We start from the raw sequence: 20,875 nt of genomic DNA, 5'->3' as shown, positions 1-20,875 counted from the left end.
AACATGAGTACACTAAGTGCTTCACTAATCACCTCCTCTCTATAAGTACTACGTCCAATTGTCGTAGCTCCCCCACAATTTTAAACCTCTTTAACCCTGTCATTTCCCCCGCTCAAAATGCCGATTTGACAGCCATTCCGAATGGAGCAGAGATAGATCTGGCTATTCAATGGCTGAAGAAGGATGCGGCCCCAGGTCCTGACGGATACCCTCCCTTCTTCTTCCAGGCTAACTGTGACACAGTTAATCAGGATATATACCTGTTAGTTTAAAATTTCTTCCTAACAGCAGAACTTCCCCCTGAGACTAATCACACCCACATCTGTCTCATTCCAAAAACAGTTATTCCCCAAACTCCGGCGCACTATAGACCTATTAGTTTCCCAACACTACTTACAAAGTTATCACAAAAATTCTAGCCGAAAGACTTAAGATCCATATAAACCCGATCATCTCTCCTTTCCAAGTCGCCTACGTTCCGAGTAGGAAAATACCTGATAATATCATCATGGGACAAGAGATTATTCACTCTTTCAAGAAGATGAAAGGTGAAAAGGGATATTTTGGTCTCAAACTAGACATGTCCAAAGCTTATGATAAAATAGTGTGGTCATTCCTGGTAGACATTATGAAAAATCTAGGGTTCTCTGATCAATGTATCAAAATGATTTTCAACTGCATCTCTATCTCTTCTATGGCTGTCATTATTAATGGTCACCCCGGACCAAAATTCCATCCTTCGAGAGGTATTAGACAATGTGACCTTCTGTCCCCTTTCCTTTTTACTCTAGCCATGGAAGGGTTAAGCCGGGTCCTAGCTTCCAGTCCTGACAACGATAAATTTTTAAGATTCCCTACCAATAACCCTAACCTCACCATCACTCACCTTCTCTTTGTAGATTATTGTAATATTTTTAGTAAGAACTCAATCGAAAATGTGCATAATCTCAAAGCCATCCTCAACCTCTTCTGCTCAGCTTCTGGACAAACCATAAACTATGCCAAATCCAATATATTTTATTCCAAAAACTCACATCCGAAATTTAGACGTATAATTATGCGAACTCTTAAGGTCAAATATGCTTCCACCTCGGAAAATATCTCGGAACTCAACTTTTCATCGGAGCACATAACACGAAAATCTTTAATAGTATTCTGGAACAGATTAAAATCAAACTATCCAAATGGAACCACTCGTTCCTCTCTCGGGTCGGTCGGACAGTAGTTATCTCTGCTGTTGCGACAACTATTCCCCGATATCAGATGCAATGCTTTGTCATTCCTAAGGGAATAAGCAAACGCATAATTACTTTACAAAAGTCTTTCTGGTGGGGAAAGTCTAAAGGCATTTGTACAAAAGCTTGGTTGTACATTTTCCTTCCAAAAAAATCAGGAGGGCTCGGCATTCATCATCCTAACTTAGACAACACAGCCCTCTTGAGTAAGCTAGCCGGGCGGCTTAAGTCTAACCCAGATGCCATTTGGGTCAAGTTCCTGAAAGCCAAATACTTTCCTAAGTCTGATCCCCCGGGCCCGGTCAAATCTCATCATGCATGGAACTGGAAGGTTATTAGGAACCACTATGATCTTATAGATAATTATATTACCTGGGAAGTTCATACGGGAGAAAACATTGACATTTGGAAAGATATTTGGGTCCTAGGCATTGATCAACAGGTTCAAAATACGAATAACTCAACCCTTACTAAAGTTTCTCAACTTATTTCTAATAATAGGTGGGACGATTCTATTCTCAGACAAAATTTTAATGACACCACTAGTAATCTCATTAGAGCCATCCCTATCCAAAATGGCTGAAAAGATAAAATGAAATGGAACCTAACCCAATCAGGAAATTGGTGGGCCTAAAAGGTTACCCTAAAAGGTCTACACCCGCAAGTGCACGGGTGTCAAGTAGTAATTTTCCGGTAAGACCAGTTCGTTCCTCAGAGACTAGTCAACCCCGTTCTAAAACTTGGAAGTAACACGATTTTGCTTTTGAAATTGTGATGAGAAGATAAAATAACAAACTGAATTAAAACAATGAAAAGATAATTAATGAGAGACACTTATGAAGATAAATCCTAGAGTTCAAAATCCACTTTAAACATCCATAATAACATCAACCCCCTTTCTATCATGATTTTCTAACTTTATAACTCAACATTTAGAAAAAAAAACATTATTTAAACATCGGAAAATTAAACCTTTTAAACAAATATATCCGAGATGAACTACGCTAAATTTAAATCCTAAATAATCATATCCCAACTATCGCCTATCAAACGACAAATATAAATCATCAAAGAAATTTAATCCTAAGTATGACTTATCAAGCTATAAGCATAAACGATGAAGTTACTATTATTATTCGGTGGAATCAAATTAAGCCTAGTTAAACAATAAAGCGCATCAATGAGAATCACGAAAAGAAAATGAAGAAGTTATTTATTTAGGCTTCCCTACTCATACTTTGCATACACATAATCATAATCAATATACATGGACAAGAAAATAAAGAAGAAAGGAGATCTTATCACCAAGTTCCTCTTGATTGCAGCCTAAGTTACCAAAGATGATATATATGATGAAGTGATGAAGATTAATCTCTCTCACAAAGACTAACTAGCTTGCTTTATTGATCTTCTGTAAAGTGTTAACAAGTCTCTCTACAATTCACTCTGATTTAAGCTCTCTCTCTCTCTCTATCTCTCACTAAAATTAATCTTTGTTTCAGTTCCAGCTCTTCTTCTCTCTCACTCAAATATATCCTTGAAGCTCTGAGAGAGAAGAAGAGCTGGAATAACTGAAACAAAGATTAATTTTAGTGAGAGAGAAAACAGTCCAACCTTTTCCAATATCTCTCTTTATCTCTAAATGATGATAAAAAAAGAAATCCCAGCTCACACCCTTTATAATATCCCCCCGATCTCTCCCTTTCTCTGTCTAAAATCGATCTCCACGACTTTCTCTCCCTACTGTAATGCTTCTTTCACCATATCTAAGAATTCTTCTTCCATATTTAAGAATTGAAACATTCTCTCTCTCTAGATATATTATAAAACTTTCCCGTTGTATCTCTAAAATAAATTAGAGAATAAAAGGAATTCCCGCTTTCCATCTCAATCTCCAACTGGTTCCCGTTCAATCTCTTCCATTTTCATCATACTCCTTTCTCTTTTTAATGTATGTTCCTAAAGTTAGAAATGAGAGGAAATTTTGAATAAGTCTAAGGAGGGAATGAATATGAGAAAGAAAATGATGGCCGCCCCTTCACGTGGGTACTGTTGGGTTGATATAGTTTTGCTACAGCCCTAGGTGCATCAAGATTAGATGAGACACACGTCCATTAGTTGGATCCCAACTCAATCACATTTGGACCATCGGATTCTTGCACGGAGCGCTGAAGCTTTGGTGTGCAAAACACGGAATGATTTCACCAAAAAACCCAGAATACCATCCTTCTATGCCCGATATGATACCGAAATATTCAAATTTCTGTTTTAGTTTGCGCCACGTGTTACAGAAATATCGGATTTTGATCCAAACTTTGACCTCGCCTAAATTGCTCGTCCGTACTCTGATTTGTTCCGTTTTCACCTACGGATCCGTCTTTGAATCTGCTTTCATCTGAGTATCAACATAGACCAAACAACCAAACTATCATAACCTTCAAATGACCAAAATGGTCTCAAGTGTGTCGTTCTTCCGATTTTAGTTATTTTCACAGCGAACTCCGTAAAGACACCTGAGAAAGAGAAATAAACAATTCATCAGAGTAACGGCTCGAATTGGACTAACTAGTCCAAATTAAGAGATTCAGATGAGACATTTTCATGACTCATCAGAAATCACACTGTCCGATCGATGTATCATCACTTGAGCTCCACCTCCCAACCCGATCCACCCCAAGATGTTAACAAGAATTTTATCTGGTCTATCCCCACCATCCCTCGCATTCAGTTGTTCATTTAGAAAATTTGCTCAAAAGTTCTTCCGGTTCGAAATCGTATAGGTAAATATATTGGTAATGTCTTTAATTGCCCTAATTGTACAGACATGGAAACAATGGAACATGCACTTTTACATTGTCCTCTTGCAAAAAACATTTGGTTCCACTTTAATATCATCTTGACTAATATCACATCATTATCTGATTAGATTTTCTCTTGGTAAAACCCGGATCAAATTAGTTGTACTTGCGATAATATACACTTTGTTACAATTTTATGGCATATATGGAAAACTAGATCTGATCACTGCTATCAACAGACGTTATACAATGTTAGTACTATTATTGATCTTATCAAAACTTTTCCGAGGAGTAGTGCACCTCAGTCAAAACCTCCATCAGGAAGGATAGCCAAGTGGCAACCTCCTCCCCATCCCTTTATAAAAATTAATGTTGATGCATCTTTTGTGAATGTTGAGCAAATTATAGGTACCAGTCTAATAGTTCATGACTCTCAATGAAAATTTGTCTATACAAAAGTAGATTATGCTCGTTCGAGGAACAGTGAGGAAAGTGAGGCAATAGCCATTCTTAATAGTCTTGTTTGGGCGAAAGAAAATAATCACATGCAGATTTTAGTCGAAAGCGACAACATCAACTTGGTTAAGCATCTTAATAACCCCTGACACCAGGTGCAATGACAATCGATTGTTCACATTCGTAAAATCAGAAACATCAAGCGTGATCTCCAACTAGTTCGATTTAGTCACATCAAGAGAAATATTAATACTCAGGCAGACAAGCTTGCTAAATGAGCTCGGAAGAAAGAAAGATCTAAATCGTGGAACTGTATTCCCTATTTTCTTTTAAATATGTATTGTAATGCTACCTTGATTCCTTAGTTTATAATATATATATATAAATATATATATATATATATATATCTATTATATATAGCACAATGGTATTTTTTGAGGTGAGCCGTAGATTTATGTCTTGGATATTCGTGTCTGTCGGATTTTCATCTAAGATTTTGCAATCTAACGACTCAAATTGAGTCTGAAAACCACTAAATCTAACTTCCTTTATTTTCTCTTAAGGAATATGTTTAAACTCAAATCTCTAACTTCCAAAACTACCTATGGATTTTCATACCCTTATTTGTTTGAGAAATTACGGGCTAAGTCAACTTCAATGTAATTAACTGAAAGACTGTTATGGAAATTTACACAAATAATACCTTACAACATGGAGAAGATCATGGGAGTGAGCAAAATTAGTGGAGAGGAAATTTGTGTAACTACCCATAATATATTTTCTTTCCTTATTTATTCCACCAAATAAATTTCTCTCACTCTATATATGTCGGTCATAATTTTATATCTTCTTCTTTCAACAAAAAAGTCTCTATCTTCTTGGTCGATTTATATATTTTTTTTTTTACTTCTCCATTGAATTATTTTGAATTGTTTAGATGGAGTAATGGGCAAACATGACTTCTTCTCCTTTTCTTTGATTGAGGTATCTCTTCTTCTTCGAATTTTTCTGTTTGATATTTTTTATTGTACAGATTTTTTTGTATTCTTTAATTTAAGGAGTGGGCATCATGGATAAAATTAGATTGTGAGTTGAACAATGAGTTAGAAGATGGAGATGATGGTTTCATGAATGTTGTAGTCATTGCAGGATGTTGCTAACCATTTGGTGAAGTGGAAGATGGAGCAAACAATAATTTAGTATTCCAACATTCTTAAATTGTATTTGTGTAGGTTCTTTAGTCATGTTATCTCTGATTTCATAATAGATGTATTTTTATTTTTTAAATCTCTAATGTTGAATCTCATTGTATTGTGTTTTTTCCTTGGTTATTGTTTAGACATTCTGATTTCTTGCTCATAGTCTTCAATGTATAATCACTCAGTAGTAAAAAAGTTTTTGATTGCTCTTATAAGTTACATATACTTTTCATTTGTCTTTCTGTCATTTTCATTTCATTCAAAATTCAATCCATCTCTCTCAGACTGTTTGTGTATTTCTTATGTTCAATCTATTAATTTCTTTTTTTTTTTTTGTAGAGAAAGAAAGATGATAAAGGGATCAACCAGATTATTATACATTTAGATATCTCTATCACGGCCTCTAGACTTCAATTGTTCACCTAAGATCTTAGGTTTGATTGAAATTTGTATATGTTTTCTTGAGACATACATCTTAAGATTTCCGGTTATTTGATTTGAGTTGCACATTTTTCAGAGATAATGATATTTTTTCATGAATCGTTTCCTTAATTGCATTGTAATTATCCACTCTTTAATTTATATATTAGTAATTTAACCAATTGTTATTATCTTTTGTTAAGATGTTGGAAAAAGAAAAAAAATTATCTTATCACATTAACAATTTTATATTTATCTATAAACTCTTCATATCTTTTGATGGTTGATAAGGGGATATATTGGTTGAGAAGGGGATATATGTAAATTATGGGTGATCAAATTTGTCCTAATCTTTCTTTATCTCGAACTCTCTTTAACTGTGTTTCTAATTTTGTCGTCCCATATTCGAGTTGTTTCGATGGATTATCATAATTATTAATTATTTTCACAACCCTTCTCTGTGTGCTACCTCCTATTTGGGTTGTTCCCATATGCCATAATAATTCATCAAAATAAAGTTACTTTTTGTTAGAATAACGAGTCTTTTGTGAGGCTTTTACGAATAATTTTTTGTGTCAATAATCTTATATACATTAATTGTCTTACAAATTGTTGAAGGCGGTTTGAGAAAGTAAACAAATAGACAAGAGTCTATGTTCTTTCTTCAACTAGGTGTCCACCGCGTCCTACGGACGCGGTAGATCCCTTTTGGCTAACGCCTTCGAGGTAGAATTTTGCTGTCAACTACGTCTTTGGGGTGCACGTATATCGGGACGGCATATCCCGAGACGTTTATGCGTCGCGAAATTCAGTTCTAGACCATTTAGGATTAGACAGGGACTGTGATTCGCATAACAAATGCGAATCCGATAATTATCCGACGGATATTAGAAATCAATATCCGAATCCGATAATATTAACGGATATCAGATATTATCCAATATTCGAAACTTTAACAAAATTTCAAATTGTTTCTTTGAATTGTTAACCATTAGATCTAATCAATAAATCTCAACCATACATTTTATATATTATTATGAATAAATTTAAATTTTTATTAACTTTTTATATTACTTATCCGATACGGATATTTATCGGATCGACTATGAGTGTATCCGTATCCGATAAGCAGATATCTGATAAGGAATATCCGAATCCGTATCCGAAATTTCAGATATTTTTTTGAAATTCGAATACCGATGCGGATCGGATGTCGAATATTCGGATATCCATTGACAGGCTGAATTACACCATTTTTGGGTACAATTACTACTAGTTGTTCTTCCATTGTTTTTTGGGGTTCTATTTGGTGGATATTATTACTTGAACTTGACCCATACAAGTAATTTTTGGGTACAACTACCTCGGATTGGTAAAGACACGATCCACCCTATCATCGCAGTACAAGTGACACCTCGGCCAGAGTCACTCGCTGATTGGTTCTAGCTCAGGAAGAGTATGACCCATTCTATAGCCGAAGCTCAAACTTCTGAGACAGAGAACGTAACAAGGGTGAAAAGTCACTCGCGGATTGGATCAAGCTCTGGCCTCTGGCTAGGGGTGAGCATGACCCAGTCTATGGGAGAACTTCGGAGTTAGTGGTTCGACATGTAACTAGGGTGATTCAACCGATCGTGAGATGGGAAGGTACTGGCTCGGGATAAACTATTCGAATGGACAAAGTATTTTGGTTGGGGGTGTAGTCCTTATATATCTAAATAAATGGGAGTCATATACTAAAAATTAGGACGGGGGTATTGTGGTCAAAGATCGAGCATGTGATTCGCACGAACGAAAAATGAACTTTGGGGGTTAACGCCTAAATGAAAATATTTTTAGGAGTTTCCCCTTAATATAGCTAAATAAATGGGGTCATTTTCTAAAAACTCATTATTCTTTCCAATCTGTTTTTTAATCTTAAAAATGCAATGATATACGAGTAATAACCAAGGAGTGAAGATATACTGGAGAAAAGAAAAAAAAACAGACCACACCAAATAGGGAAGAAAAAAACTGTTGTTGAATAGTGGATTTAGAGCAAACGTGACGTGACTAGTAATTTTATTTTCATTTTCTTAAATCATGTATATTGTAAGAGGAAAGAAAATGAAAATATCATGATAATTTAAAAAGAACAATTAAGTTTTTCAAGTGAATTCTTCTATAAATTGAATCATTTGTTAGTCCCTTAACCAATAGTCAAACATAAACTTAAACATTTGCGGCGGTACACTGATACTTATAATCTATTACAAAAATGCTTGATTTTTCATAATTCTTTTCTCCGCCGGGGCTATTTAGATTTTTATTAGATTGGTAACATTGTTTATTATTATTTTGAGTAAATAATTGTACAGTAGTTTTTTTTATTGTTGAGAAAAATTTATAATTGAGATGGGGGAGAAAATTGAATCAAAGATTATAAGAAGTGGAATAGAGTTTATTTTAAAAGACATCCCAACTAGGAACCCTAAAACCAGAAAAAGAAAGAATGTTCTATAAGAACTAGACATGTTTGTAAATGTGTAGACCATATCTGGGTAGAGATCCTGTTTTTCATATACACGTCTTAACTGGTGTGACAAAAATTTCTTGACATTTTCTAGGAAGATTGTTTTTCTTTTCTGTTAGCATGTTCAAAATAAAATTTTGTTTTTTTCTTTTCTTTTCTGTTCGTTTGTTCAAAACAAAATTTTATTTTCACTTTGCCCATCCAAAAGATATATATTTGTCTCTCTTAAGAAATATTGTGTTTAACTCTTCAGGCTGCCTATTCAAAAGATGAGCCCATCTTTATTTCAAAATATTTTGCCTACTTAAAGAAAATTAGTACTCATAAGTAGTTTTCGAACATTTAGCAATATTGAATAGTTAAATTCAAAATTTTACATTGATTAGACTGATTTAATTTTCAATAATATATTGTATAAAATTGGTATATGTGACTTCTTAGATATCAGCATCTTGTGTAATAACTACTTGGATTTTCTAGAAATGACAACAATCTTCTGTTTATTTGTTAAGTATAAATCATATAAAACTAAGTTTGAGAGTAAATTACAATCAAAACTTAAACCTAACTCCACCTGAATACTGAAAAGAAGAGGTGCATAATCCAATGGTAGAAGGACACATATCATTTTCTTTCGTAATTTTATGTAAATTTCATGGTTATATATATATATATATTTAGAAAAAAGATTCATGGTTTACAAAAATGCCATGCAGATCAAAGAAAATTATTTTATTTAATTGAGTTTTTTAAGCTTACCACCCGTCACTAACCGGTAATTGAATTTACCTTCCCCCCTCTCAATAATGGGTAACTGAATTTACCCAATTAGATTTACTATTTTTAACAAAAATACAAAAGTCGCGTTTGGCGTACGTGAAATAATTGTGATTATTAAAAGCAATTATTCTTCAATATGCTTCACAGTGGTTATTACACTTCATTTGATTGTTTGATTTGGTCGTGAATATAATTAGTAAAAATTTATTTTGTTTGTATATTAATTTTTTATGATTTTATTATCACATACCAAATATGTCCTTAGTAGTTTTGACAAAAATTCTAAATTTTAAGGGGCAAACTCAATTACTAATTAGTGAAGGAGGTAAACTCGATTAATAGTTAGTGTTGAGGAGGTAAGCTCAAAAAACCCTATTTATTTTTAGTCCTTAGAGGAGAAAAATATGTGAGTTACATTTTTCACTTTCTAAAAGTTACTCCCTCAGTCCCAAAAAGAATGACCTATTTTGAAAACATAACTTTTTAAGGGAACATCATTAATTGAAGTTTGACTTTAAAAAATAACATGGTTTTTCCAATTGTAACCTCATTAACTTTTGTAATTTACAATGAAAAAGTTGAATTTAGTTTTAAAATAAAGTTGTCATTAAATTTATAGTAATGGGTATTGTTGGAAAGAGCGAAAAATTCATTTATTTATTTTTAGAAACGGGACACTAAAATGGGACAACTCAAAATAGAAATTAGGTCATTGAATATGGGACGGAGGGAGTATTACTTAAACAGTTAAACTTCAGACCCTACAATAAAGAGAAAAACTGAATTCTTTTTTCCTTTATTATAAGTTTCCAAACCATGGTTTGCCCGACAATATAGGAGATTTTTTTCTACATGGGTGACAAATTATTTCACCATTCCGATATATAAAGAAGGAAGTTAAAATGAGATAACTTATAGATTACTAAGGTGCCTCGAAGAACATAGTCACAAGGTTATAAATATCCCAACACCTTAAACAACAAATCATGGACAAAAAGTGTCAACACGAGTACACTAGGTGCTGCCATTCAAAAATCGATCTTATTTTACATGCTCCATTTATAAATTACTAGTGATTTTAGTGCAATATTTCTTGTTGAAATAAGTTTTGAACATGATATTTGTCTAGCTTAGTCAAGTGACAACTTATGAGATATCTTAGTGTGTTTTCCGGCTTTGAAGTGTCCATTACATTAATATTTGGTTTTACTATATCTAAATTAAAGACGGTCACTTTGTATCTTGTATTTATTCTTTCCAATCTGTTTTTTTTTTTTAATCTTAAATATGCAATGATATATGAGTAATAACCAAGAAGTGAACATATATCGGAGAAAATAAGACAAAAAAGAACAGAGCACACCAAACGAGGAAGAACACAATTGTTGTTGAATTGTTGATCTAGATTCTAGACCAAAGTTAATGTGACTTGTAATTTAATTTCCATTTTCTTATACCATGGATATTGTAAGAGGAAAAAAAAATGAAAATATCATGATAATTTAAAAAAACAAAAAATAAACTTTTCAAGTGAATTTTGAATCATTTTTTAGTCCGTTAACGAATAGTCAAACATAAACTTAATCACTTGTTTATAACTATTTTGTGTAAAAAATTACAGAGTAGTTTTTTTGTTGAGAAAAATTATAGCTGAGATGAGGGAGAAAATTGAATCAAAGATTATAAGATCTGGAAGGTGGAGTAGAGTTTATTTGAAAATAGAATAGAAACAACTTCTTCCAATTAACTTAAAAAAAATTTGGTGCATTATACAAAATCACTTTGAGAGAAGCCGAGCCTGTTGCATCTGATGAATTTTGGCAAATAAGACTCCTTTAATTGTTTTGGAAAATTGAATCAAATTGTTAACCATTCATATATATACTGTTTTATAAAGTAAGACCAATCAATCCATTAACATGGCACATTTGATGAATTTTGGCAAATAAAACTCCTTTATTTACACATGTGTTGTAAATTGTCGGTCTATTTGCTTCAATGTCTATCGATATTTGCATGCAACTTAATGGAATTAAGAGAAAGAGAAGAGATATAAGTAATGAGTTATACTAAAACAAAAGAGATAAACTTGAACCAAACTTTATTAGATGAATTCTTTCCAAACCTTTTCCATCTCTTACCAATTCATCTCTTACAAACTCATACCAACACTACACCATGTACACCTATTTATAGGTGGGAGAAGTAATAGGGAGTCGACACATAACCCATGTGTTGTCACTTGCATGGTGTGTTGTCACCACCAAGATGACATTTTGCATATGGAGTTGTAGAATGGTGACACATAAACTCATGTGTTGTCACTTGCATGATGTGGTGTCACTTAACCACAAACACTTGTCATATGGAGCTACCATAAGGTGACACTTCTCATATGGAGCTACCATAAAATAACACAACATCAAGGTAGTATTGTAGAAATATTGTAGAAATGGTGGGTTGCTATAGATATAAGTTGGATAAGAAAAAAGTATATTAAAGGCACCCAAATCCACATCCCTTATAACATATGTATGTATTTGTCTTAAATTTCACAATGAATTTACTAACCATACAGATCAAAAAACAAATTCTCTCTCAAGTGAATTGATTTCCTCATGTTGTCTTTCTATTTTTACCATTACTAGGGTAATTCTCTCTCAAGTGAATTTACTAACATATTTCAATTCTTTTTTTTAGAAAATTTTGATGAAAGGCCCAAATTTTGGGCCCAAATCCAAAAAAAACCCAACAAGGTTTATTATCTCACCCAAAACCCAATAATCAAATAATAACTCATATCAAACCCAAATACACATCCCTATGCTCCATCTCTCCCCAACTTGTATCTCTAAGACCTAATGGTTTCTTCTATTCCCAGATTATGGAGAAAGAGAGATATTTTGGAGAGATAAAATCTTGGTTTCTAAAAGGAGGGAGTTGTTGGATATATATAGGAGGGCACATTTGATGAATTTTGGCAAATAAAACTCCTTTATTTACACATGTGTTGTAAATTGTCGGTCTATTTGCTTCAATGTCTATCGATATTTGCATGCAACTTAATGGAATTAAGAGAAAGAGAAGAGATATAAGTAATGAGTTATACTAAAACAAAAGAGATAAACTTGAACCAAACTTTATTAGATGAATTCTTTCCAAACCTTTTCCATCTCTTACCAATTCATCTCTTACAAACTCATACCAACACTACACCATGTACACCTATTTATAGGTGGGAGAAGTAATAGGGAGTCGACACATAACCCATGTGTTGTCACTTGCATGGTGTGTTGTCACCACCAAGATGACATTTTGCATATGGAGTTGTAGAATGGTGACACATAAACTCATGTGTTGTCACTTGCATGATGTGGTGTCACTTAACCACAAACACTTGTCATATGGAGCTACCATAAGGTGACACTTCTCATATGGAGCTACCATAAAATAACACAACATCAAGGTAGTATTGTAGAAATATTGTAGAAATGGTGGGTTGCTATAGATATAAGTTGGATAAGAAAAAAGTATATTAAAGGCACCCAAATCCACATCCCTTATAACATATGTATGTATTTGTCTTAAATTTCACAATGAATTTACTAACCATACAGATCAAAAAACAAATTCTCTCTCTGGTTAAAGATGAAGGAGTTGAAGGAGATGTCCTTCGACCAAGGTGACAATGCGAACAATTTGTCGGATAGGACAATTGATGTGGAAGATCATCAAGTCCGATTGATTTAGGGATCGTAGAGTTGTAGCTAGAGACCAACTACGATCGTCGAATTACGAAGTAATACGCGGCTAACTTCGATCGGATCCTACAACGGGTTACACATAAGAGTGACAAATTGATCTAGGATATGACTAGTGGGAGTGAGATATAATCATGGGAGTGTCCCATAAACATATCTCATAGGCCTAAAAAGGAATTAGGCAAAGATAGTACAAAAAGGCCAAAAACAGGGTTTTTGGGCCTAGACCGGTTCGGGTACTTCTAGGACTCGGATTGGGCTGAATTTTGGAGGGTTAGTTGCTGATATAATAAACATTATATCTGCCAATTTTCGTGGTGTTTGGGCACCTCCTCCTTAGGGAATTGAGAAAATACCAATAGTTGCTATTTTCGACTATTTCCCTAAATCTTATTCTAAAGGGTGTTTTAGGAAACCTAAAAGGAGGTGGATTCTTATTAGGGTTCTATATAAACACTCTTAGGGCAGAGAATAAGGTGTGGAATTTCTCTCTAAGCTTTCTTACTCTACCACATCAAGTAGAGAGGAGAAAGTGAGCTAATTCCCATTAACTATCTATCTAGTCAAGAAGAAGGTCTTCTTATTATCCAACCACCATTGGTGTGCTAGCTATACAACAAGGTGGGAGATCAAATTGATTGCTCGTGTCCCAAGTAGAGGAGCTACACTTGAAGCTCTTGGTCTTCTTCAATCAATTCAACTAGTTTGAGGGAAAAGCGATTAAGGTAATCTACTATCTCCATTAGATTAATTACTAGTTTTGCATGTGATCCTGGGAATACTAGTGTAGACATTAGATGTCATATTTCCGCTATAAACACTAGTAGAAGGGTGTAAATCCCTACAAGAACAACTACAAATATATCAAGAATGAACCAGGTCGTGTGACTGCCGTTTGTTCCAAACCCGGATGTAATTGGAGAGTCCACGGGGTTGCACCATTGGGATGTAAATCTGTGTTTTTGTTGAAAGAGTACGAACCGAAACACGATTGTCTCGATGTTGTTCTCAAACCTGCGGATCCCAAGTTGTCTAGTAAACTTGTTGGCAGCCTAATGGATGAAGACATCAGAAAACACCCAAATTGGAGTACGGCTGAAGTTAAAGAAAAGTTTCAAGACGATTACGATGTTGAATTGAGCTATTATTTTTCTTACGGTGGTAAGAAGGTAGCCATGGACAAAGTATTTGGGCAGGAAGGTGATTCCTATGCAAAGTTGAAGTGGTAAGTAGATGCTTTGGGGACTACTAATCCCAATAGCATAATTGATTTGCAAATCGAACCCACTACCAACAGATTTTAACTGCGGTTACCAAGGACGGAAACGACGGTATGTTTTCATTTTCACATCTTACGTTAACATTCTAATGTTCCTGCTAACACCTGACAAAATGTTAAGAACATGATCTACAATGATGCGGCATACAGTTAGTTGCTGCGTCATTTATTGATGGCATTCCTCATTCTTAAGTATGTTCGGACATTTCATCAAATGATTATGCAATATTGCTTTATGAATCAACAGAACTAATTTTGTATTTATTTTTTTCTTGTTAGGTCTTTTCCCCATTGCTTACGCAGTTGTGGACATTGAGAATGATCATAATTGGGATTGGTTTCTGCAAAATTTGAAATTAGTGGTGGATCCGATAAAACGTTACACCTTTATTTCGGATAGACATGCTGGAATTCTAAAAGGCGTGAAGAATGTTTTTCCCACCGCTCACCACTCATTCTGTGCTTGGCACTTACGATGTAATCTGAACTTGAGAATACATAACGGGGCGCGCCAGTCTCGTTATTTTCAGAGTCTTATGTTTACGGCGGCACGGGCATTACCCGAGAGCGAGTATCACGCAACCATTGAACAAATGGTTGAGATGGGTGGAACCAATGTGGAGAGGTTTTTCCAATCCCTTAATCCCGAATCATGGGCAGATTCCTTTTTCCCAGGGGACATGTATTTTGTTTACTCTTTTTCAGTTATTTTTTCACATTTAATCATATCTTCTGTTATGGAAGGGCATTCTTTTTTATTGTTCCGGCATTCTGAGACATGTTACCACATTTAGTGCACTGTTCTAACACCACATGATTTATTTTAAGCATTACTGAAAATGTTGTGACAGTCTTTATAATGTATTCTTACAGGTATGGCGCCATCAGTTCCCAACTGTCAGCTTCAACAACATGGTAAAGAAAGCCCGCGTTCTCCCTATTACAGCATTGTTAGATGCCATAAGACAGAAGATTATGAACAAGATGAGAAAGCATAGAGACGCCGCTATTGGATGGAATACATTTCTTTGCCCATCCATTAACTTGGAGCAACAAGCGAAATACAAAGTTGCGGAGACTTGGAGATACGTCGAGGCAGCCCCACTTATTTATGAAGTATATTCGACTCCACGCCATTCCGTAAATCTTGGTACTCTCACATGCTCTTGTCGGCGTTGGCAAGTAGATTCGCTTCCGTGTCAACATGCAATGTTATGCATCAACAAGACTCGGGGTGATAGTACATGTTTTTACGATCCGGTCTGGACGGTGGAGGCTTACAGAAACACATACCAACATTGTGTTTATCCCGTTCCAAATTTTGACGAACCCTATTCTTTTGATCCATTAACCAAGACTCTTCCTCCATTAGTTAAAAGGGCACCAGGGAGACCACGTACAACACGGTTGCAGAGTTCCGGAGATGTTACCAGGAGGAAAAGAATATGTCGCAGGTGCAACCAACCCGCTTATCACAACAGTGCAACATGTCGAGCCCAACTGTAGTTCTCATTTTTCTAAATGCTTTAACATTCAACGATATGTCTCACCATGTAACAGACTGTCTGTACATTGTGTTGAATGTTTTAGTAAAATCTTTTGGTATTTAGTACATATTTTTTTCTCTTGTGAATATGTTATAACATTCTACAAAATGTTCAGTGAATGAATCCTTACATGTCTTGCTATTATTTACAATGTGTCAACATTATGAAGTTTTTTTAATACATTCTCATGAATGAAGGAACATTATTACATATATCTCAAACATTTGTCAATATGTCCCAGCATTAAAAGGAATGTTCTAACATGTCTGTGTATGTTCTTCCCTGAAACAAACTCTAAGGGGACAATGCATGTCACACATGTTGTTGAAGAAAAATAATAATATATTCAAATTTTGACGAAAAATAATAATATGTTCTTCCCATCCAAAATCATTGTATGTTGTTAACATCCCAACATAATTTACAAACCATATTTGTTTGTAATCTAATCAAGAATGAAGTCGTTTCGGGTTTAGCGATATGAACATAACCCGTTACCTGAACAACTACTTCATTTTTTATTAAAAGATCCTTTACAAAAAAAACATATGTCGGGGCAACCACACTTTCAACCTCGGACCATCCTCCAAGATATCGTATTCTCCTTCAAAATGTTGTGGGTGAGCTTAGCCCTCTTCCTTTGTGCCAGGGAAACCCAATCTGGGTTTCCTGTACGCTGTTTGGGTCCTGTTGTCATGCAGTCTTCCACGAGCTCTTCAATTTTCAAAATGACAAACAGACCGCAATCCGGGCTGTTCAAGACACAAATGAAATGTTAAAGCATAACCAATAATGTTTCTACAGTCACAGACAATACTGAAACATAATGTTAAATGAGACTACATTAATAATAATTACGTGTCTTTTTATCAATTGTCTTAAAACATAAAAGGTTTTTGTTCCAACATTTCGCGGAATGTTGGAACAATTTCAAACTAATTAAACCATGCATCATAATGTTGGAACAAATAAAGAGTGAAAACACTTACTTTTCTCCCTGAGTAGGGAATTCTGGCTCCCCAACGACATCTGCATATTTTTGTTGGGTTCCAAACATTGTGAATCCCACCTCTTCTATTACATCCTCCACATATGCCGCGTACTCCCTGGCATTTTCGTAGCACTCCTTGGCCATCTTCTTATCAAATGACATCGAATCATAATGGGTCCACCGATGGAGAAATACATTATATATCAAGAGTGTCCAGTGCCCCCCCTTGCTGCGTCTCCCGTTGTTGGTTGGCAGATTGGTGCACACACAAATAATATTTTCGGTTTCCCAGCATTATTACTCAACGTACGGTTGAGCATTTGTTTGATGGAAGCTTGGTTGACCTCGGACTTTATCATTGTCTGTAGAACAAACACAAAGTTATCAAAATGTTCACTCATATAAAAGATGACGATAGGAAAACATTCTAATCAGTTAACTTACATAGATCTCGGATGGGAGGCATAGCACACACTTTTCTTTCAATTCCTTGTGATTAGTGACGAAGGAACTCGCCCAGTTAATTATTTGTGAATCGCATTCGAGATTCATCATCAACATATCTAGCTGCTTCCCACATATGTCGTTAATGCCGTCACTAAACCAGACCTTCGTACTGCAAAATTTGGAATAAACAGGGTCACCTTATCTAATGTTAGGACATTAAATGGAATGTTAGGGCATTACAGTAAGCGAATATAAATTATGCAGCACCTACAGTAATGCTCAAACATTACTGTGACTGCATGAACATTACAGTAACCTACTCGTACCTTTTGTCACTTTTCCTGAGGAATTCTTCCAACAGACCCTTTTCTTGTTCCTTCACATTCTTCCAGACTGGGATTCTTCGCCAGTTTCCAAGCTTCTCACCTTTCTCCTCTGCCGACCTTCCGGCTCCCAACTCTACAATGTCTTCTACATTAATTGTTTTTTTTTTCTCGAGTTGCTTTGCTTTCTCGGTCATAGTTCGGGTTCGTGGCTGAGTTTTAACCCTCTTAACCAAAAGTTTTGTTTGTGTTTCTCTTTCGTTTCAACAACTTCAGCCATTTCAACCTTTGGCTTATCTACAAAATCGTCTGCAGAAGAACTTTCATTCTCCACGATCTCGTAGTTTTCATATTCTTTGGCCACCTCACAAACCTCTGAAAAGAAAGCTGAAGGCCAAGTCAGCTGAAAGTCAAGTTCTTCCGTCTCTTTTTCACCTACATTCAAAAAACTTGCAAATTGCTTTTCACCTGTTCCCACCACCACACGTTTAACTAGTCAACATTCGATAGAAAACCAAATCTTAACAAAAATCATTCTCCAATTCTTGATAAATATATATAAACGTTATCACGGATGTTCTAACATTTTACGTATTTATGCGGAGAAGAACACTTACTTGTTTGTTTCTTATTTATTACTTAGCCGACCACTCTACTGTCGTTCGTGGTAAAAGACAGTCTTCAATTGTCGTGGTAAAAGACATCGTGGGAGTACGATAGAACTCTTTTACTTACCGTTTATCAATAAACTTGTAACGATGGCGGAACAATTTATGTTCATACCAATCATCTGACAAGTAAGTAAGAATTTCAGAGAAGATAGAATGATTCCACACAAGTTAATACGTTGGTTAAAAAAAAATAAACTAGAAATAAAACCAACTTAAATCTAAAAAAGCAATATTCATTTCTTTTATAAATGTAGACTGATTTAAAAACATAATGTTAAATGTTGAAGCATTCTGGTAGTTGCTTCAACATTTCCAACTTCTTCTCAAGCAAAGACAAGAATGTCAACAGAAGTAAAGAATTGCGTGAGCATTTACTCACTTGACCCAGCAACTTGGCTCTCTATCTGCTCCTGGTTTTGCCCCTCCCCTGAAGTTTGACCCTTTACCAACTCATCAGAAATTGCCTTCTTACCCTTATTGTCTATTTCTGCTTGTCCAGTTAGGGCTTCGGCATCACTTTCTTTTTCGTTGCGGGCTTCAACGTTTACTTGTTCCGGTTTTTTTGGGCTACTTCCTGCTCCACTATCTTCTCTCCACCATCTCCACTTTCCACCTCTTGTCTAACCTCCCCACCCTCCACCTCCTCTCCACCAATCACCACATCTCGACCAATCACCTCGTCTCGAACATCCACCTCCCCTCCGACACCAAAATCAAATTCCAAAACATCATTCTTCTCTCCTCTCTCTCTCTTCATCCTCTCCAATTCCTCTCTTAATACTTATCTCTCTCTCTTAACCATCTCATTCTCTTCTCTCAACCTCTCAACTTCCTCCTTCAACTTTTCTACTTCCTCATCATTAATCTCCACCACCACCCTGTCAGTGAACTTTAACAACTCTTCCTCTTCAACAGACTCGGGCACCAACTCCACCTTCACCTACAAGGAGGGATACATATGGTTATTATCTCAACACCTCCCAAAAAAATGCATACATTTAATTAAATTTGTAAAAATGCATGAAAATGCTCCAACATTTCACACAATGTCAATCAGAATTCAGTTATGTTGGAACATTTCATCAAATCACAGAGACATTATAAGAAATGTTAAAACAAATTACTTGCTCCTCTTAAATGCTTTCCAGCTCTTCTTCCAGTCACTTAAGGAAGAATGGCTCGATCATCCATCGATCTATTCTAGGACTTACCCCTACTTCTCCTACCAGGTCCTCATGGATCCTGGTGTGCATGCAATACCAGTACTACAAATAAATTAAACAATCTTAGGTCAGAAGTGTTTTTCTGTATCATCACAAGGATGGAATAACATTTTATAAAATTCCCAAACATTCTGCAAAATGTTTCAGCCTTAGATAACTACCCCAAGTTAATGATGAAACATATTAGAGAATGTCATAGCAAACTAATATGACTTTTATCATTATAAGAATTTATGAAGCATTTAAGTGCATGATCAGGAAAACTTACGGGCAGCAGAGTCAGGCAGCCTGAAGCTTTGGTCGGGTCTTCCGAGTGCTTGTTGATTCTCTCCATCATGTAGGAGTGAATAGCTCTCGGCCATGAAACTCTATTTATCATTCTCTCCGTTTGGAGATTGTGATAAAAACTCCAGACCACCGAGGAGCCGGCCGCTGAAGCAAAGAGGAAGGTTGCTGCCATGTACATGATCCAGAGTTTCAAGAACTCAATGGCAGGAGCCTTTGTTCTGGCAGCCACACTCAGTGCCCTTTCGATGCTCGGGCCCCCAAACGATGCAGACTTCCCCTCTACAATACAGTCTTTGAAATACTTGCTAAGAAACTGGTCCTTAGCCACATCTATGGTGACATTTGTGGGGAATGCTTCGTAAACCTGTCCTTCCATGGGGACTCCCAACAGCAAAGCAACATCTCCGGGAGTGAACTCAATCATCTTCCCTCCGATGTTGAAGGCTTGCCTCTGTTTGTCGTAGCAGTAGAGCATATCATAGATGGCTTTGTTAGGCTTCTCCATCACATTCTCTTTTCGGAAAGTATTACTGGTCACTGCTTTAAAGAAGGCCCCGAAGGGTGAAGCAAGCAACATCTTCTTTTGCTCGTCCGTAATATCCATCATTGATTCCCGGGCCACCTTAAAAACTGCTTTTAAATTACATTTGTAATTAAAAGCAGCTTTCTTCTTCTGCTCCCTAGCCTCTGTTGGTTTTGGTTGAGGCTCCACCTTGGGCTCTCTCGTCTTCGAAGTATACCCTCGATGCTTCACACAATCAGTAACAGATATGTCAGGGCATTCAACAAAATGTTCAACACAACACTGAATGCTACATCACTATAGATAATGGCAGATCATTTTGGAATGTGTTTACACAATAATGAAAGATAACTAATTGAAGCAACATTTTACAGAATGACAACACACGAACATTAATTACAGGACATTGTCAAAGATGTGTA

The sequence above is a fragment of the Eschscholzia californica genome, unplaced genomic scaffold, assembly GCF_041429995.1.
Source record: "Eschscholzia californica isolate CP2 unplaced genomic scaffold, dmEscCali1.0.p SCAF_1, whole genome shotgun sequence".
Classification (NCBI taxonomy): domain Eukaryota; kingdom Viridiplantae; phylum Streptophyta; class Magnoliopsida; order Ranunculales; family Papaveraceae; genus Eschscholzia; species Eschscholzia californica.
The sequence above is the reverse complement of the archived record's forward strand: the minus strand, read 5'-3'. Positions refer to the sequence as shown.